Below are 22,784 nucleotides of genomic sequence, written 5' to 3'. Positions count from 1 at the left end.
GTGATTGTGGCTGCCAAGAAAATCAGACCATCCTGTCAGTAAAAGAAATAAAATGCTTTCTGTGCCAAAACAGACAGACGCTCATGCATGAAAGTAGCCTCGCGAGTAGAAATGAAACCTCCTGACAGAAATACACAGACAAACACAATTATTCTCTTGATGGCACACTCTCCCTCAGTCCCATTCTCTCTCTCTCTCTCACACACACACACACACAAATGTGCAAGCATACACTGGCTGCACAGGGAGACACAAGAGGGATTTGCCCAAACGAGCTGCATGTGAAAGATGAGCATTGAGTGTAATCCCTGCAGAAGGTAAATAGACTGGGGGAGGTTTTATACAGAATCCGGGGAGCAGAACTGCGAGTGTCACCTCCCGCTGTGACTTTGAAGACTGTGGTTGGAGAGCACAGATCCAGATAGGACAAGGAGAACAGGGAGCAAGCACCTGTTTTTTGGCTTGGTCGGTTGAGCTTTTTTTTAATCTGTCTATCTGCCTGCCTGTTTCTCACTCTCTTTTCTTTTCCTTTTCTGTCTTGTCCTATTTTCCTCCATGCCTGCGCCTGTATTGTTATCCGACTGCCTGACTTTTTCTCTGTGAAGATAAAATGAATCTTTAATGATCCTCTATGGAAACTTTCCCAGTCACAAAAGCCATAGAATAAAGCATGAGAAAATATAAACATGGAAACACGGAGTGTAAGAAATTGGGGATTATATAAAGTTGTCTAGGTTGTCAAATGAAAACCTTGTAAACCGAAAATGTTTCTTCAAAACTTGTGGAGAGAAAACTTGTTAGAAAAGTAACTACATTGTTGCTAGACAATGATTTAGAATTACACTTTGTGGAAGTTTGCAAAGGGTTCATGAGCTCAAGATGCAAAAAAAAGCAAAGAGCTGATGTTTAGAAACTGCACCAAAGGTCAAAGAATTTATGTACCGACCACTGGTCAGGGCCGTGTCCCATAATAGAGGGATCTTGAATTACCATATTGTAGAAATTAAGACCAAGGCTCTCTTTAAGGACCAAGAGTTATCTCTTATCTCTTTAAACTTTGGACATGCCTGTGACAAAAGTAAATTTGACATCATTTTTAGTTACAGAACTCCTGCAAGACTTTATGATTGAAGCTTCTATATATTGGTGACAGCTCCAGAAATGGCCATACCTTCAATTTTGAATATGTTCCTCATTTATCTACAGCGCTATCAACATTTCCACATGCATTGAGTTGTTCAATATCAATGAAAATTATCAAGTGTTACCATGTTTACATGGTTTGATCTGCATTTTATGAAAAGTAATATGGAGCTGAGCATGACGCTTCAAAGATGCAATGAAATGGCTGTTTTATGGAGATGTGCTCTTTTGATTAAATAACATACCCTTTTCTCTGTTGCCTGGTGGTGGTGGTGGTGGTGGAGAACCCTGAATTTCTTTTTCCCCAAGTTCATTAAACACATTCTGTCTAGTCTTACAGTCGTACAGGGCTGATGACACATCTATCAATATTTAGTTTTGCCTAGTTTTGTTAGATAAAAACAGAAACTTTATTACAGTATTGAAAAAAAAAGATATTCTAATATGTCCAGCTTACTTTAAAGTAACCTGAACTTTCCTCTGTATTATTGTCTTTATCTTACAATATAAATCACACTGAGGTGACTGTGGTGTTTGTCTTCTAGAATCTATTTTAAGAAAAACAAGTATGTCAACATGAATGCACTAACTTCAGCATTTGGCTCACAGGTCATACAGAAGAAAATCACCAAATAACCCTTGCATGTCCATTACGTCAGGACAAGTATCTCTGTTGTTACACTAGAGAAGTCCCAAATAGCTTCAGTTGTATTCAAAGCTTTGGCTAGTTTGAAGGGTGTGCTGTGCACCATTTAGGAAGGATGTGTCTTTGACTTTACTTAAGTTTTGTACTGATTTTTAAGGAAGTAGCCTGAAGTAGCCAGATACGCACAATTTCCTCGTACATGTACAATGGCAATAAAAGGCTATTCTATTCTCTACTCAAATCTAGTTTTATGTTATATCCCTAATTGCAATCATTTACAAGTTTTTGTTTTTACAATGCACATAACATTAAATATTTGGTGTGATCAGCTTTTCATCTCCTAGTTGCCTGTTAGTGTGCAGTTTTTCAACATATTTATCAGCTTCTATGGTTCTGGGAAAACTAAGTTGTTTCACTTGCTTCTGTCTCCTCATAGAATTGACTCAGTGATATTGAGATCAGTACTCAGTGGGGGGGATACCATCTGTTGCAGGATTTCTTTTTCTACTTGTCACTGAAAATAGTTTTTTAATGACTTTTGCTGCAGAATAAATGTCGGGTGGTTCAAATGCTTCCAAGCTGTTACTGCGTTATGAATAGGAATCTAAACTTTTGCACATATGTGGACATATTGTCAGTTTGTTGTTGCAGCAGCTTTGCCCTTAATGTTTCTCCTGTGTATCTATTACTTAGCCTCTCCTCTCTCATCTTTTTATCTGCAGTGCATCACTTGCTCCCTCCCTCCGCCACAAGCACTGTCTCTTCTCACCGCTTTGCCTCTCATCAGCTTCCACATCTATCTCACCCTGCACCTTTTCCCTTCATCTCCCACGTTGTCAACCTCCACCCCACCCAATTTATCTTTCACTCTGTCAGCAATGAGATCAAAGCATCAAGACACAGGGTATTTAACCCATCACTGGTCCTGCTGATCAGCACCTTCTAAAGTCCTGCTGTCAGACTGACAGAGGCTCATATTCATCCAGACACACAAAGACGCATACAATTCACAGAGAAGTGGAGCAGCACTTATAACAAGAGTGACAGACTGTACACAAAAGATACAGATGTCGTCTTGCATCTGTGTCAAATAGATGCCATCTTTGGCATACTTTAATTACAGATTTTTTTTATTGCATACAAAACAGGCACACACACGCACACACACGCACACACACATACAAACAGACCCAAAGGACTGCTAAGCCTGCAAGGAGAAAAAGAGGGCAGGTTATTGGCCTCTAAAAACAGAAAATGCTGATGCCTCCCATCAATTGATATCTTTCATCTGTTCGATGGGGCAAATGCATGCATAATCACAATTACAGAGGGCTCTGATCTTTAATCTGCAGCTGATTCATTTTTGTCGATGCCTTTCATTTATATTCATTAGCTCTTTGAACCTGAAAAGGTAGATTTCCTTTCACACTGGTAAGGTCAGATGCTGCTCGATGTCATATAACTCTAGGTTTTCTATCTCTTAGTATATCTATCCAGCCGTCTATACTTTCACCCATAAAATCTAGCCATATACCAAGAAAGTTACCTCGTCCTTTGATTGAGGAAACCGTACTGAACATCTAACTAAACTTTGTAGGTAAAAATAGCTGCCTCATCTAGTTTCACAGACTCTCATTGTGAGTACTCCTGCTCGAACATTACTACAGTTTCAAAGTAGTTTCATCATAAAATGAGTGCCTTCATAATATCCAAAGAAGAGACCATAAATTATCACATTCATTACTCTTTCATCAGTGTTGCCAACGTAAGCTGGTGTTTTAAAGTCAGAGGAAGCAGATGAGAAAGAGTCCAAATGTTTCCCAAAGGAAGATAAAAAACAAATAGGAGCCCTCCAGGACTCAACACTAATTGACCTGAGCTTTTACAAATTGTCTGTGAAGTATCTTCACAGACAACAATAATTGTGTTGACAGATATTTTTAACCTTGTAGTTTCAAGACACACAGATGGAAAAAAGTGGCTTGTCTATGTTGCTTCTACCTAACAGAGATTAGGTAGATGTTTTGGGGGGGTTATACTATGAAGACTTGTACAGATAATCATCAAGTTGTAAAAAAATTCTTGAAAACACGAAGACTCACTTACAGACCTATATTCTTTCATAAGCTTTCACCTCTGCTTAACCTCAGATATACTTTAATTTTAAGAGATGTGATAGAACATGACAGGGCAGCAAAGTGACTATAAAAAATATGATTGCTGTAATTGGTATAGCAGGACACTGAGTTTATGTATAAATTTCCCCCCGACCTCTGTAACCTTGTCTCAAAGCCTCACAGATAATGTGCTATGGGCAACTAATATTGACAGATGTGTTTGGGAGTGATGATTGGCTTATTGATGAGATGATCTGGTGTAAATATAAGGGAAGACAGTTTTCACCTATAAGCTTACAAACGGCTTATAGAGACTAAACTATCATTTTTCAGATGGCATGCTACTGGAGGGTAAAGATCGACGATATTGAATCGATTGGGATTAATGATGTCATAGTTCAAGAACAAAAAGATTTGGAAAACTTAGAATCTAGGCCTAGATAGTTGTAGAAGAAGAGTTATAAAGCCTTTGCACCTTTCAAACTCCATGTATCCATTTTCTCCAATTTATCCAATTTCTATACAGTGTTGCAAAGGTTTGTCAGCCCCACAACATCCATTGCTTTCAGGAGCTCAATGCAAATTTCATCCACCCCAGAGGCTCTACCACTAAGAAGATGTTTAGCTACTTCAGAGATTTCACTCCCAGTGATGACTGAGTCAACACCTCCATCCCTGGACTCTACTTCCAATTACAGTGGGATTTCAAACTGCTGTTGATAAAATAAAGTGATTAATTCAGGGAGGTGGATTGAAATATGCATAGTGACAAAAACCAGCAATGATAAAAAACTGTCATCACTTTGACAGGTGAAGAAATTATTGGCACCAGAGCAGCTGTGACCAAACTGCTCGAGATTTTGAGGATATTCTATTTTTTCCAAGTCATGCATCACAAAGATAAAAAACCAGGGATGAGACCCTATGAATCAACATTTCCATCTCTACAACAGTCATGAATTTTTATCCTGTCATCAAGTTTTATTCAAAAGCTCTATCTGAACAGCCATGACTCACAAAGCCAACAAGAAACATGGACGAGAGCTTGTTAGCTTGTTGGAAAAACATTTTTTAGCTTCAGGTTTGCAAGTTGTCAAATCCTTCTTTGTTAACAAATGTGAAAACGGAGGCAGAACATCACCAATTAGACAACATCAGCAGGGGGCTGTGCGCGACTGGTCGTGGCAGGAGAAATTAATTACAATGTTTACCAAAGCTTAACAAAAGTCCATAATTTTAATCATCACTGCTCATGTCATCGTGGTTCATTCAGAAGTCATCCACTGGGAATGACTTGTCAGGATCTGCACCATGCAAATCCTCTTCCTGTGAGTTGACAGCATCAGTGCTCGGATGCACCCTGTGAGGTTTGATTGCGAAGCTAATTACTGTTTTTTTCAGATTAATTTGTGAGTAAATTAGCCCTGACTATATGACGAAAACACTGGCTGATTTTAATCATTTTGCAACATTAACCTTTTGGTTGTTAACAATCACGAATTTCTCTGGTTGAGCGATGTGCAGGGGCAGAGTCAGAAATGTTTTCTCCCTAAGTCTTAATGAGTGTCAGAGTCAAATATTAATATGTGCTGGTACAAAGGATCAATTCATCCACACTTTACTACTTCCTTCATTAGGCATGGTTGTCACATCCAGTACACACCAAAACATCTAGTCTATCATAAAGTCTGCATGCATGCTGCCCACAATCATGTGTTACTATTTGCTGTATTTTAGTAAACATAGTCAGTGGTGGCGCTTTACTGAACTTTGATGATTTGATGATTTCTAACTTTTTCCCTCCCTCTGCACATATTTATATGTACTTTGGATAAAATAGAATGTCTCTTATTATAGTGTAGACTAGATCAACACCATCTTCACCCACTGATCAGTACGTAGCACAGGACTTGCAATTTCATTCACCAATTCACAAAATAATTGTGGCAAACCTTGAGAACACTTCAAGATTTATCGCCCCACCGACTATGTTTTCTAAAGGTAAACATTATAAACTCAGGATAAATGGCCAGCTTGATCGCACTAAGTAAGTGTAAGGTTTAAAGGGGCCGTTTTCATTTCTGTCTTATTTTTTTGTTTTTATTGTTTTCCACTGGGGGAGCATTAAAGGATTTACATTTTAACTTAATCCATTTTTTTTCTTCAGATTCAAATCCACCTTTCTTGGAATGACAGTTCCTGAAAACAATGTTGCTAAAGTATCAAAATACAGTTTAAAATGGAGCAACAAAATAACAATAATTGAACAAGAAAAATGTAATTTCAAAATCTACATTTAATATGTTCACTGAACAGCTGTACATGATACACATGCGCGTGTGAGAGTCTGTCCTTCACTGTCTCTTGGGTTGTAGCACGCTGATATATACTGGGCAGCCTGTCTCCTTTTCATAGGGGCATTTTTTAAATTAACAGTGATCACGTGTTCAGTATTGTGAACACTAAACTGTCGAATCACTTCCAGAGTGGGGTTGTTTTTTGCACTTCATAATTATGAGACCTCTTTCGTAACTATGTTGGTAAGTTTCAAAATGGACAGTAGAGAATCTTTCAACAAAGAAAAATATGTATATTTTTAAAAATATATATATTTTCTGAGTTATATTTAGAGTACCATCTGAAAAATCCTTAATTCCATTCTATTTGATAGGACTACATATTGATGTTTTGGTTTTGTGGTAAAGTTTGTCCTATTTGTTCAATCCAGCATGACAGTTGAAATTCTCATTAATTGTCTTTTGCAACGTAAAGTTTGTTTATTAGTGTGCTTAAATATGGGATTTTACATAATTTTTTTTCATAGTTTAACTAGCCAGTAGTCTGACATTTTTGAGGATTTGTCCCTAATTATAGATCCTGATTCGATTTTATGACACATAAAGCCTGTGAAAATTCCAGGCTTTTATCTTTTGAGGTATTCATGTTCAAACATTGACTCAGATTTCAAAGAGCAAAAAATAACATGTTGGACTTGGGTGAGATGAACCATGAACCATGAACCTTTTTATATATGAAGCGAAAGCACAATCATTATATATGCCCAAACACTGGACTATAAAATTGTTATGATTTTTATCCAATCCAATCCAATTCAATTTTATTTATAAAGCACTTTAAAATACCCAGCACAGGAACAAAGTGCTGTACAGAAAATACATTAAAACAATAGAATAACAGAAAACAGCAAAATAAATAAATAAAACACATAAAACATAAAATTAAAACAGCCCTATATTAAAACAAAACAAGATAAAACAGCATCGAATCACCTAAAAACAACTGAAATAAAAATAAAAACCAACATCTCACGTGGTGTCAAAGGCCAGGGTAAAGAGGTGGGTTTTCAAGAGTGACTTAAAAACAGATAAAGAATTGGCCTGTCTAAAGGAAGCTCGTTCCACAGTTTTTTTTTATCACATTGATTTCGGACAGAATGACCCATCAGAATAAATTTTACCTCTTTAGCAAAGAGAGAGGTGAGGACGAGCATTTCGATCAAGCAGAACAGTAAAATAACCTTCATAATAAAACTTACATTAAAATAGTATTATTTATCTTACGCTGACTCTTAAGTTTTTGTATTTTTTACATCTTATACTGAAAATCTGATCCAGAATATGAGAGTGGACATGGCCAATCTCCACAGCAACATGGTTGTTACCTCATTATTACCTACAGTACATTCCAATTAATCAAATGTGATAAAATGTCAAACATAATGAACAACATCCTGTTAGCACATACCCTGTAAAATGTTTTTCTCTGTGAGCTGGGGTACATGCATATAACGCTATTTAAAATGGCAGGAACGTGCGCATGCATCTGACGAGATCGTATGTCGGCCTCGTGGGCAGATGCATTAAGTAGATGACCATATGATGAAATCTTTAGTAAGCTGATATGAGCTCTCCATTAAAGCAATCACTGTGAAGGCTGAGCTTTTGAAATCTTTTCAGCCATAAAACAAATGAAAATAATCAATCGACAGCAACACTAAGAGGGAAAAATCCCCCCCACACACACACCTCACTTCCCATGACACGCACATATGCTTCACTCCTGTCTGAAGTTAAAAAGATTCTTACCTCCTTTTTGACAGCTCCTCTGAAGATCTGAACATTATCCTGAAGCCTGGTCCCTGAAGTACATTTCTGAATCCTCCTTAGGAATTTCTCAGTCTTACTGAAACACAGGGAAGCTTTTTGCCTCACTCTCAGCCTTACATTCACCTTTTGTTCAGTCTTTTATAAATCTTTCCTTCATTTATGTAATTATTTCATTTTACTCCATTTTAATAAAATCAAATTTATTTTTGCCTGCTTTCCCCGTGTGTTCCTTTGTGTAACGTAGCTGATGAGTTTTATACTGAGTGGGAAATAAAACGTTCTGTTACCAAACAAACTTGTTCCTTTATGATGTACAGCTGTTCTATGAGATGTGGCACTTCATTGACAAAATGTCTCAAACAGGCATTGTTTTTGACATTGCACTTAGCTTTGAGTTGGATTAAATTTGACTTACGCTGCCATTCACCACTTATGAGGAATTCATGGTCACCTGCCAGAGAAGGGTTTTTTAATCTCTGTTCAATGGTCTTCTTTGACTTAAAATTTCCACTTAATAAAGGAGACAAAAGGACATAAGTTAGTACAAGGTAACAGCTCACCTAGCCTTATAAAGTCAATAGGATTTTGTAACTCAATTTCCTGTAATCCCAAGAACATCATGAAGAAAATAGATTTCTTGTCACAGGAACAAAGGCTATAGGTGGTGTGAGATGTCAGCTGCACTCTCAAACACAGCTACAGTAGTACAGAATTTGACCATAGAAATGATTTTTTTTGTTTTTTGTAAAGAGAGAGAAACTAAAGAAAGATGGGGATACCAGCCAGAAATACAATGAATATCAAAGAGGAATGGATATTACAAGTGGAGGATAAAAAGGGATCCTAAGGGAAATCCAGCAGGCACAAGAAAAGTTGAAAAGAAAGCAAAAAAATAGCACGAGAGAAGGGCAAATTGACTGAAATAAGAATGGAAAATAGAAGAGAGATAAAACACTGAACAGACGAGAGAGGCAAGAGGAGACAGGGAAGAAGGGACAATTAAATTGACCAGTGGTTTAAATGGCACCCTTGGGGAGAGCGGAGAGATGTAAGAGTTGGAGAGGAAGAGGAGCTGATTCCAAAAAATAATTGAAAAGAGGATCGCATAAAAGCATTCAAAGGTTAAGTAATTTCGCTTGAGGATCCCGCAGCACATGAATGTTGATCAAAAGCGAGAGAAAAACAATTGGTAGAAAACAACGGAAGGACAGAAGAGACGAGGACGACGGAGGGAAGGAAGGAGTGGAAACGGGGAGGCAACGATATTTCACTGGAGGATTAAGAATTACCCTGAGGGCCATCCCAGAGGAAGGAAGCATGATCAGAGAGAAGCACTGACAGTTGGTGGAGACTTAAATTCTCACAAGTTGTACATGAATTACCAAGGGTTTTTAAAGTAACCAGGAGTTCATTTAGAAGTTTGTGCCGACATATGAAAAATTTGCACATTTGTAAAAGTGAATTACAGAGACTAGCCTTACCAAAACACACACATGCAGACAGACACACACATATTTCAGTAAATACCCCAAAACACAACCTTCCGGATATTAAAAATTCAGTGCTTTCTGTTCTCTACTGTCAGTCAGTCATTTGTTTTGACAGTGACAGCATTCGTGTCTGTATCCTGCACTTCAGAGTCTCTACCTTTCCCTGAGCCTAGAAGGAGCTGATCATAGGTGTCTTTACCTTCTGGGTGGAGTCTGGACTTCCACACCTCAGCCTGACTACCTGGTTCTCATTAGCCTTATTAACAGCCAGCATTTACAGACCAGCCCGATCACCCGGTCTCCACCCAATTTTCTGCCTCCTTCGTGTAGTAATCAGGCTCAGCTACTGTATGCCTCTCCTGCAAACTCGTTGATTCCTTGTGCTAACTCTTGTCTCCATGCTTTCGGTGTGTAATTCCGTGGCCGAAGTGGGGAGTACTTACCAAATTCCCTACCTGTTGAGCTGATCTGCTTCTCCTGCAACCTTTTGTGAAACACTTACCTCTGCAGTTCAACTGCCTGCTCACCGTCAGTGTTCTCTGCTCCTACAGAAGACCAAACCAGTGGCCTTTCACTCAGGTTTCTTCAAGTAAGGATACATCTTGCGAAAAAAAATCACTTCTCTGATCTTTCAAGCTAACACCTATCTTCATTCCCAGAATTTTCTCACCCAGAGACTGCCCAGTTACCCAGAGTCGCCTCAGGGTCATCTGTTTCTATTAACTTTGTGCTATAACAACTTGGTCTACTCGAGTCTTGCATTTTAGACCTCCATTTATCATCGGCCCACTCAGTCCATGACAGATCCTATAGGATATGGTATACCGCACCATCAACCAAGTGGTTATTACAAAATAAAAAGAAATTTGCTACCATTTTATAATATGGCCAGTGATTAACAGTGTAATTTTCCTGTAATTAAAAGGAAGATCAGTGTCTTTTATTTGAAATTAGAGTGTAGTTTTATTTAACTACAAATAATTAAAGGTAGTAGATTAGAATAGGGTGTAATTAAAATTTAGCAGAAAGACAAACAATATTTCCCCATCTTACATTTGTAAATATAGTGTACGTTTGGAGCAAATGCTGTGTCATGGAGTGGATTAATCTTGCCTTTTACATTTTTTCAACATCATTATTCAATATTTATTATGTTTATGTGGATGATGATGTTTACTTATAATGGAAGTTGGGGAAATATTGTTAGTTTTCTTTTTTTGCTAAATTAAAAAAATTATGCAGTGCTTAAAACTACGTATGGCCTCCCTACCTGTAAAATACCCATTCTGATAGACTAAGTATAAATTAGGTCTAGAATTAACTTTCTAACACATTTTATGTCCTATAAAATGGTTGGTGCATGGTAAATATTATTAATAGGCTATAATAAACAATTGTTATATGTAAATCAGTTCCTGCTTAAATTAGACAAAGAAGTCTTACTGTACATTTACTCTTATTTTAAATATTGTTTCTCAGAGAAGGCATCCATATATACATTTCCAGTAATTTTTTTATTTTGATTATTTTTGTAGATATAAAATCTATTAATTTTAATATCATTTGGATTGTGGGAATATTATGAAGATGCCACACTGGTATCTGTCCTCCCCAGAAGGTGAAACAGTGAATAGAACAAATAGCTAATAGTATCTTTCCTTTATCTACCAACTCACTAAATTAGGGACTCTAAAGTGAATGTAGAGTTTATCTGTAGACATTTAAGAGGTAATAAGACCTTTGCAAAATTATGTTGTCGCAGAGTCACTTATCTCTACACACAAACGTACAACTATTTTATCTACCCCTAAGGATTTTCCCACATAAATTAACTTCCTGTTCAACAGTAAAAGTGCATTTTCTCCTAAGTGTTTTTTTTTTTTTTTTCTAATGGCCCACCTCCCTGTTGCACATCCATTGCCTCGGTTTATGACCTGGAGTGCAAAGTGAAAAGCAGCAACAACAAAAGCTGTGTAGTACAAGAGCTCTTGGACCATTTATACTGGAGTAAGAGAGAGAATAAACAGAAAACGGAGCAAGAGAGGGAAGGGCACTTTCTGTTGTTCAACCACAGTTTCAATACAGAAGATATTTAACGTTGTTTATTCATGTATACCAAAAAATGCACTAAATATTCAGAGGGTCACACACATAAGCACTTGTATGTTTAAACATTCATACATACGTTTATAAAACACCATTAACAAGATGGGGATTCGGTTATATTTAACCTTTTATAACTGTGTAACTGCTTCAGAAAATGCATATGCCACATCTTCCTTTGGCTACTCCAGAGACAAATTTTTAGTATTTAACTACTGATTACTTATTTATTCATAAATCCAATTATTGCTGACTCCCACTTATGATCATCTTCAGGTCAGATCATATCACAAAACAAAGTTAAAAAAAAAAAAAGAGTTTTATACTGTGAGGTGAAGATTCTACAATAATAGAGAGGAAACCAAAACTCTGGAACCACCAGAAAGAAAAATTGAAATCCAGTCATTAAAACAAGATTTGAGGTGTGCATTAGACCTAGTTTAAATATCGTTTATCATAATCATCTTTGAGGCTACTATTAATTAAATAGAATCTGCTTCTGAGCATGATTGCATCAGTCATTAAGATTGAATCATTTGGAGAATCACTTCATGGAGCAGATGTGGCTCAATAGGTAGAGTGGGTCATCCACTAATTGTAAGCCTGGAGGTTGGATTCTCAGCTTCTCCGGATGTCAGTCTCCTCCAAGAAAGATAAATCTGAATCCCAAAAACCATCTAAAAGGAAATATACTGTATGTGATATAAAAAAGGTGCTTAAAAGGTGCTGAACCCATTTACCTTATGGCAACATGTACTGTAAGGCTACAGTAACACTAGGAAAAACAATGGTTGGGGACGGCAGCACGACCAGAGTTATTGAGACCATGTGCAGTCACCATGCAACCAATTGATCACCGCAACTACTTGCAATTAGTCCCAGACAGCAAAACATTCAGTGCAACTAGTCACCAACCTGGTGTTATGGTTTCCTCCAAAAACAACTGTCAAGGTTTAAGGGATATATGCAATGAAAACAGAATTGTTTGCATTGTTAGATTCTGGACATTACATCTTTCTGTTCTTGCAACTTGACTTAAAAAAAAAAAAAAAATCACATTTCATGATCTTGTAATGTGGAAAATCAATATTTTCTCAACAATACTTTAATATGATCTACATTTCCTTTTCTGTCTCTGTAAATTTACTTTCTACTTTTATGCTCATGTTACTTCTTTATCCCTTTCCAGCAAATCCAATTACACCTCCCAATCTTCTCTGACTTCTTTACTGAGTGATAAAGTTCAACCACAATGGTCCAGTGGTCCTTCAGTGAACCCATATGCAGGGATCACATTACTAACAATGCTGAGAAAGATGACACATGGGGGTGGTCATTATTGCAGTGGGTTTGGAGTGAATACGAAATGTACGCGTACGAGTATTTCTAGATGGCAGTCTATGCATTCAATAATTCTTTTATGAAGTTTAATAACCCGCTCTAAAATGTCACGTTTGGGGTTTCCAGCTGACAAAGTTTAAATTGAAGATTAAACAAAAAGTATGTGTGCAAAAAGAAGTCAGTGGTGATGAACAAGGAACTTAACGCTGGCTTCCTTTCACACAATGGCTGCTGTTATAAGTGATTTTACTGAGGTTAATTAAGCTGGAGCTGTTTGAATAGTGGAGTAGATGACCAGAAGATCGCTCATGTCTAAGGTGTTTCAGTGAAGTGTGCATATGGGAGAAAATACACTAAACTCTACTCTATAAACACCTACTGTAGAAACATGGATGTACTAAAAATGAGATATCATTGCAAGCGTACGGCAGCTATAATCTATATGAAGGTGAAACTGCGCCTCGGTGCTACACCAAATCAGTTTGCCCACCCATCCAAATGTGGCTAAAGAAAAATTACACAGCCAATAAGAGCTTATGATAGCAACCATGAGAGAAGGAATCATCAATCAGAAGCTGATGACAGCTGGGTAATTTAAACTGCAACACGCCTTAGGCTTTTGCTTGTGCGCGCATCTGTGGTTGGATGTATGTGCATGCGTGTGACTATACAGTATGTGAGAGGATATTCCTCATATATGACTTGTCTTTTGTGGGTGTGTATGTGAGCGTACAGGTCTGCTAGCACTCAGCTCCACAGCTACTGGCACGTAATGAGAGCTTTATGTGTTTTCATTACTTTGTGCCAGACAACAGAATCACACTGAGGGCTGTTGGCAGCAACAGAGGCTGGAGGAATGCAGTCAAATCAGATTAAGGAGGTGAGATATATGGTACCACAGGTGAGTAGGTTGGCTGGCTGAACTAACAAATCCTTGCTCTGGGGAAGAATACACACAAGCATTCCTGTATCGCGAGGTGCGAAACCACACGTTAGAAGTGTGTGCACAAAAACACATTCACAGTACATAAAGCACACACAAAGCAAAAAGGACAAACTGAGCAAATGACCTGTGTACTAATGTGCTCATGGGTAAAACTGCAACTGCCACTAAATTACAGGAATGATTGGACTGGCAAAGATTTTGTAAAAGGGTCTGCTTTCTATCGGGGGGAAATGAAATCATGCTTGCTGTTACCACAACAACAGTGTTTGAAGTCATTTTAATGAGTTACCCATCATTCTTATTTGGCATGTTTCTTATAATGCCTCTATATGCTATATGTTAAAGTGAAAATGACAACAAAAAAAGTGGAAAATATGTTTTGCTTTTTTTATTATCGATTCTTGTTTTTTATTTAACAAACAGCATGTGGCATCTACTATTTTTTAACCAACACCTTTAAGCATCCAGGAGCAGGTGAAATGCTGAATTTTTCAAAGCATAGCTGTTTTGCCTGTGGTCTCACAGCATCTATCACAGACACCGAAAAACTCCTGCTGAACTTTACCAAACAATCCTTGCACACTGAAAAATAACAATATAGGACCTTTTGCATTACAGTGGGAAGCCTGTGGGTTTTGGCCAAGCATCAGAAATGATGGTGTTGCAGTAGTACATCTGCTGTGTATGCTGTATTGAGGTTTTGCAGATAGGTGACTACTAACCACATGACATCAACTTGTTGGCCATTTTGGACATGTAAACATTGCAGTGACAGTGTATGATCAAGTGAATAAGGAACCAGTCACAGACACAGGCTTAGAGAAAAATAAGTAATGATTATTGCCCAACCAAAAAACCTAAGTGCATAGGCTGCTAGCAGTCACCCATAGTTTGTGTGGAAGTGTCAGACTTCACTACAGACAATGGCCCTCTCCGAGCTCTAATGAAGCTGAAAAGTGCAACAGAAACAGGAAACAGGGACCCATTTTCCTTCAAAATAAAAGTTTTTCTTTTTGAAAAAAGTTGGCTAGAGCCCTGAGGCTGAGGACCAAGACCTGTAGGTTCCCACTCCTTTTCCAGTTTGAGCTGCACTTACAAAAGTTTTATTACTTCTTGGCTTCAAGTTAGTAACAGCAGAAAAACATGAAAAATTACAGGAAACCACAGAAAACTGCAAGCAGCTAAAGCCCAGTTTTTGATGCAACATCTTTTTTGCACCTAGCAAGAGGCAGCAGTCTCCAGAACCTTCTGCCAAATAGTCAGGGAATACACATTTTTCCATCACGTCTAGTACAGCGGACAAATCTTGAGCATGTGTGCGTACAATCTATGTTTTATATGTTGGGTTTTTGGTTCATGGTAGATAGCTTTAATTTGCACTTCTGTTTGCAGTAATGAACTGAATTCACTGGCAGTAACTCTTTGGATGTGCAGTAAGTGTCAGTACAGTGTTTGTGTCTGCTTTTAATGCACTCCTGCCTGATGTCAAGCCCATCATTGTTGAACCCTTTGCACTTTGCATGCATGGACAGCTTAAAATTCTCTCATCAAATGAATCATATTATTTACCACAGATGAAAAAGTTATCAATGTTTTGGCACATTTACATGGAAATAACTTAATAAATTCAGTTTCAATTAAAGCAAATAGGGTTGTATAAGCTTTTGGAATGGGATCAGAAAAGATACCAAAAAGTAAAATCAGTGCATCCTCAAAGAAAAGAGCTGACTTGCAGGAGTCAGCAAGGGAAGCCAAGATCCAGTGTGGCTTTAGATAGAAAGAGTGACAGATTTGGAAAGAAAATGACAGGGTAATAGAAGGTAAGTGCCTTGAGACAGTACAATATTTAATCTCGCTGGCACTAGGCTCAAATATACCCCTGATGAGTTTGGCCTGAATCCCACCACTTTCTTCTCATTTTTGCCACAGGTTTAGTGCAAAGGAGGAGGGGGTGGGTCTCCTTATTCTTCTCAGTAAGAAAAAGGAAAGGCTAGCTCGGGGAGAAATTGAGAAGTGGGAGGCAAACGAATTATTACTAGTAAATTATAAATGTGGGACTGGATGAGACTGCAAATTAATCTACTGGAGGAATGAAGGAATGAGGTGATGAGCGGCTCTGGCAGAAGAACAAGCTGTGACATTATTGTGCAGATTAAAAACAATTAAAGTTACTTGTGAAGTATAACTGACACAATGGCTGTATTAAAACTTTAGCGCATGTTTTGGGAGGGGTGTCTTTTAAAAGGCAACAGTCACAGAAGTTGCACTGATAAGTTTATATTTTCAAGAAACAACTGCTACTTCAGTATCAGTGGTGTTCCCTTCTGCCAGAAGAACTAACAGCACTAACTATTTTAAAGAGTCAAACTGTTTGTTGCCATTAAAGCATCTAATCTTAATGGAGGGGAAAAGCAAAATTGGCAACAAAGCATTGTCTCGTTGAGTCAGTATAGATATTGTTTTATTTCACCGTTTCTAGGAACATCAGCAGCAGGAGAAGAATATTTGGTGCCTAATTTTTTTTTTTTTTTTTTTCATATTGTGTATTCATTTGAGCGAATGAACCCATCTGCATCAGTTTACCAGCAGACAATGTCTTCGCTCTTATTTGAACATTCAGTCACTGCTACTAGAAGCTGCCAGATCGCTGCTCTGGCCGTCTTCCATATCATTCTGCTGTATGAGACTCAGAATGGTTCCAATTCCACCTCCTTGCAGCTAGCAAAAGTGGTCATTTTCCTTCTCTGGAGATCCATTATGAGCTGGAAGGACACTCAAACCAGAATATATTATGTACATGCACCCGCACTGCTGCTACTGCCACAACTAGAATCAATTTTGTGGGAAATACTGTATTCTAGGCCAAGTGAGTTAAGTTCAACCAGCATCATCCTCTATCGGTTATCTAGGATTTTTGTTAGACAGTAATCTCCCCAGTAGAGCATGGATTTAAAGAACAAATAAATAAATAAACAGCTGGACTAGATTTATTTTTCCTGGAAAAGATGACTTCGTCAAAAAAGGAAGCCCAATGGCCAAACATCTGAAGACAAACTACAGTTGTCTTAGAACAAATTAGTCGGATATGGGTTTGCCTGGGAAATTTCTGTATCTTCAATAGCTTCAAGTTGAGACATAAATCAATAATAATAAGGCCACCTACATAAGATTTACAAGTTCTTACTTCTTACCGTATGATTTCATATAATCAAACCATATATAAATAATGAGCAACTGTTTTTTTTTTTTTGTTTTGGGGTTGTTTTTAGTATTGAAAAGGGGGAAAAAGCATTACATTTCTCTCTGCATCATTACGGTCTCCATCGCCCTCTGTTTCTCTTCTTCTTGTCTCCTCTTCTCAGCAATCAGGTCAGTTGCGGAGTCTCGCTTACGCGCATGTGCTCCCACAAATCCTGCTCTCACACGACTTGCAACCTGACTATGCAAGAAAAGCAGCATGGGACTTGGAGAGACGAGGAAGGTAAAAAGGGAATTGAGAAAAGGGAAAATGTGCAGCCCACATCGGCGTCTTTGAGGACGACGAGGCGCAGGCACGTAACGCTTGCAAAAGAAAGACAGAGGAATGAGGAAAAATAAGTAAACAGAGAAAAGCTTCACAACATCCTCCTGAGACTGTGTCATCTATTTTCGCTGCCTGACAAGCATGTTCTTTCACAGCGATGCGCATCAAGGCAGGGGGAGACACAGCAAATACACAGTGAATCAGCGCCATCTCTCTCTTCCTAAATCTCTCTCCTTCACCATCTCCCTCTTTTCTCTCACACACATTCATCTCCCCATGGATGCCATGTCACTGACTTCAAGAGAGGAGCATTTGCATTTCTCTTCCCCTGTGTCTCTGAACTCACATGCTGGTTCACGTGACAGTGAGCGTGAACGTCTGTGCGAGCGCATCTGTGTCTGAGTCTGCCTCTACGTGTTTGTCAGTGTGTGAATATGCATATGCATATAGAGACGCGGCATGTGTACCTGCTTACAAGCATGTCACGTTTGTGCATTTGCATGTTCGCGTTTGGGCTTTCATCACTCCTTGTTCAACAACGGGGTGCATGCGCGCGTGTGTTTGTATTTTGACACGTGTTGTTGATTGTCAAGACGAGATGCTCTTTAGCCAAACATCTGCATGCTGTTAGACATGCAGCTTACAGCAGAGACGAACAGAGTTTATCTTGTTAAAAAGGGTGTATTCCAGCAGAGAGCCTCGAGGCAGAAGAGAACACATAAAAAATATGAAGATAAGCAAAGTTGTGCATCTTTCCATTATGCACGATTCTAATGTAAGGATCCCAAATGACTGTTCGCAAGACGTTTGGGAGGTTTGCAGCCGTCTGTGTGAATCTCTAGCTTCATAAAAATTGAAAGGATAAGCTGAATGAGAAACTTGGTCTATAAACTGTTGAGTTCTCTACCTTAAAGGTCAAAAAGGAAATGCATAAAGATTAGTAGTCCAGGTAAAATATTACAACGGCATAACTTTGGGCATCAGGTTAAAGGAGAAGAGGTGTGTTATTGATGTCTTTGACCACAGTCACTCAGCAGAACAGCTTCAGTGCTGCTTGCCATACTTGAAAGTCTCCAACTGAAACTCCACTATGTGCACAAACATTATGTCTCCAAAACATGCTAAATAATGAGACAACTACTTTAACTGTAAATTAGAAACAGCATGCTTCTTTATTCGGAACACACACAGAACTTTGAGCAAGTGAGAAGTATAGTATGGGTCTAAGTACAGTGTAGAGCCTAGAAATGGCCCCAGGCTACCATTTTCCTATTCAGAAGTCTTAAACAGTAAATAAATACATAAATACAGTGTTAGACTCTCTTATTTCTTTATATTTTACATCTAAGGAGCCAGAATTTCTTGTAATTTTTTGAATTGGTCATGACCAATATTTCTCCAGCATTTCTGAAGGTCTCTCAAACTTTTTCTATGGACATTGGCTTCTTTTTAATACCAGTGCTTGTACTTTTGATAAGTCACTTAAAACTGACCTATGAATCATTCAGTCATACATGTACCTAACTCAAGGGATGCACCAGTGTTGTGTCTACACAGACCGAACAACTAAGCAAAGGACCATCTTTAAATTGTATCTTTAGGCCATTTGTTACAAGCACCGTGTTATAAAAACACACAATTTGTTCCAATTTCTTTAGTTGGATCTGAAAAATGTCAAACACAATTTGACAGGCATGAGATGGTAGTTTTGTGCTGACAAGGTGATACCCAAACAACACTTAGCTGAAAAGTTTATCTCTTTATGAGTTCTTATAGCAGTCTGAAATCCATGTCCTTATGAAACAGGAAAAAAAATTCTGAAAATACTTTGCAGAGAACCTGAGAGATGTATTTAGCCTTTCAGTTAATCCATCTACTGTTCATTAAAGGCTTATCAGAAACAGTCTCAGTGGAAGGGAGGCTGTCAAGAAGCCATTTTTATGGAAAGGAAACAGTGAGAAAAGGATGAGGTATGTCAAATTACACAAGAAATATCTGTTGCCGCTAATTTTTCCACTAAGTAATACAATCTGGAAAGAATCTGATGGCCAACACATTCATTTTTCAGCATGGCAATAATCCCAAACATACTGCCAATACAGTAAAACCATACCTAGATAGAAATGTACATAGTGAAATACTGTCGGTATTCCAGTCACAATATCAGTCATTGATTGGCTTCCCCTGAGCCCAGACCTCAATATTATTGAAGCATTGTGGGATCTTCTTGACAAAGAGTAGAACAAAAGACAGCCAACATCTTAAGAAGAGCTTTGAATGTCCTTCAAGAACCCTTGAAAACTATTCCTGAAGACTACTTAAAGAAATTACACAACAACCTGCCTAAATGACTTCAGACTGTGCAGAAGAATAAAGGTGATCGTGCCAAATATTGACTTTCAACCTTGTTAGAACTACACAAACTCTGTTTTTGCCTTATATGTTGTATTTCCACCTATTTCCCATTTTCCTGACAAAATATAAAGAAATAACAAAAGATATGACAATCCCAATGACATGACAGCAGAACTATGGTAAAAATATTTTAGTACTTTAATACTAAAATAAAGAGTACATCTTTTATACCACTAATGTTTCACAAGAGTTGACCAGAGTCAGCCAAATGCAGGGCCGACATAAATAGAGACGTGCTGTGATTAACGTCATGGTTTTGACTCAGAGAAGAGGCTGAGTAGTTCAACCTAAAAAGGATGATACATACGAAAGAGATGAAATTAAAAAGGATTTCTCTTGAGTATATTATCTTACACACCTCTTATTGTCCTCTGGACTGACTTTTTGAGTTGAAGTGAACGCTCATTATCGTGGGAAGAGCATAAGAAGGAGCAGAGGCGGGAAAAGGAGGACCTCTCAGACATTCATTAGACTTCACATGAGTGCAAACACTCGTGACTAAAAACATAGGCTAATGAAATGTATCATAAAAAATTTATTTTAAGTCAACTCCTTGAAAAGCAGGTATTCATGTACACAGCTGTTCTCAACTCGTGTGTGAGCTGCTAAGACAAAAATAGACCCTGTGCTGAGTGTGCAAGACACATGTAACTCGTGTTAACAGAGAAAAAAAACAGGACACGTGCAGTCAGCTCTGTGCATTAGACTTAATGTTGAACATGGTACCCACATAAGGCACACTATATAATGTCAACATTCGTATGTCATCTCCTGTGTTTGAACCTTAGAGCTGACGTGCCCGTCCAGAGAAGATGAAATGGAAAAAAATGACAAGCATCTACCAGTAAGATGTCAAAGAAACCTGCAGTCAGGCAGATGAAAAGTACATAAAATCATATTTACTGGGAATGTAAAAACAAGCAATTACTTCCTGAGTCGACGTCAACTTTTTCTCTTTCAGCAAACATGTGCGTGTCAATTTATCAGAATGACAGTAGCAGATAAAAGCTTTATTTCTCAGAGTTTGGGGGAAACAGACACAAAGTACATGTACGCATACATTTCAGAAAAGGGAAGTGAGTTGAGATTCAAGGACAGGCTGGTCACATAAAGTAAGCAGAAAGTAACAAGAAGATTCGATATCCAGAATACCAATCAAGGCACACTGGTGAAGATTTAAAAAAAAAAAAAAAAAAAAAAAAAAAAACCTCCACGACTCTCATTTAAGATCAGAAAATAAATTGTAAGCATCCCTGTACTGTCTACCAATATAAGCCATTCTCCTTCATTCTAATTCAGATACATGTTGTCATGAACCCCAAGCTGCGTGAACTCCCTGAAAGTCATCAGAAGTCACGTGAAGGTTAGAAACCGACTATCTAACTATGATGTCTTTGTCGCTGTTTGTCTTCCTTTCTTCCTATCACACTTGCACCATCTTAACGACTTTGTGCCTTTAAGCATTCATCAAATCTACAGCCAATAAATCAACCATATCAGCAGGATGTCAACCCTCCTGGTGACTGATAATTTGCAATTCCTAACACAATGCACTGAAATATACACACACCCAAGCCCACACACATATGTCCTCCTTAACCTCGACAAAAAGGAAAATCAACCAGTATAAATGTGAGTGGATGACAGCAGTTAAACTAGATTTCCAGCTGGGCGAGGCAAGAGATTACTTGGACATGGACCTCCAGGGACCATGCAAGCTTTATGCTACTTAAGTGGAGTGCCATGATAGTTTTAATTGAAAATTTGTTTGCAATTTATGCACCACTGATGGCCAATAACAACAGACATTACTTAGCTCTCAACGTTGTCTCTAGTTTTTTTTACCTAACCCTGGAGGGCAATAGATGAGGGGAAGGGTAGTTACATTTATGCACATACTATTTTGCACATTCCTAAATTAAAGTGTATTACACACAGTAAACTTGGCGCAAACTGGTATCCGAGCACTAAAAACAACTGTCCACGCTGCACAGAGAGTGGAAAGACACGGCGCTCTCAGCGGCTTATCTTGGCTGTGCACCCTCAAATTAATTCAGTCAGTTATCATGCTACATGTGACAGTAAATTAAAGTAACTGTAAACGCAAGAGTGCAACTCTCTGGAGGTACACTTGAACAGTGGGACTGAAGATAACAAAGATACCTTTGCCTGCTATGAAGTTTCCTAATGAGGAGAGTAAGAAAAACAAAACAACTGGAGCTCTTGTCAGCAAGATGTCCAAAAATACCTCCCACATAAAGTGTGTAGCAAACGCCCAGACACATAGCACTCAAACACAGCACTCCATTATGATGTTAACACGTATACTGTACATGCAGGGAAAAAGCACAAAACCCCTGAGCTGCTTGGAGCATTTGATTAAACTGTCATCTGCAGCGGCAGTTGTCCGGGCCTGTTCTGCACTGCAGTCTAATGGCCATTAGACTCAGCAGTAACTGAGGGTTGTAGAGTGAGCAATACTGATGTACCCTTAATGGAGATTTCATTGTCACTACTGGGAACATCGTTAGGGTCTGCTAGCTTCACATAGCAGTGACATCTAACCAATTACTGTGCTTATGAGTCCAATTAATTAAGAAGACAATCTGAGTTTGGGTGAGAGGCATTTTTAGGCTGCGCAGGGGAACATGCTACCAGAGAGAGTTATGGTGCAGGAACAGGTGCACTTATTTCCCATCAGAGTGATTTGGAGAAGAAAATCCACTGGTCTACATCCTTGTGTGTGTATGCTTAATGGAGGTCAACAGGGTTTTTGTGACACAAGCTGACATAGTTAGCTGAAACCTGAACTGGCACTGAAAGTAATCAGTTAAAATTCATAGTCTGCACAGCAAGCTGTGCCATGTGGGGGGGAATTCATAAAATGCTTTGTTACTCTTATTAACTACATGCTTCATTGCCCTTTCAGTAAA

Source organism: Perissodus microlepis, chromosome 10, assembly GCF_051167445.1.
Source record: "Perissodus microlepis isolate ML-2025 ecotype Zambia chromosome 10, ASM5116744v1, whole genome shotgun sequence".
Classification (NCBI taxonomy): domain Eukaryota; kingdom Metazoa; phylum Chordata; class Actinopteri; order Cichliformes; family Cichlidae; genus Perissodus; species Perissodus microlepis.
This window is presented reverse-complemented; position numbering follows the sequence as displayed.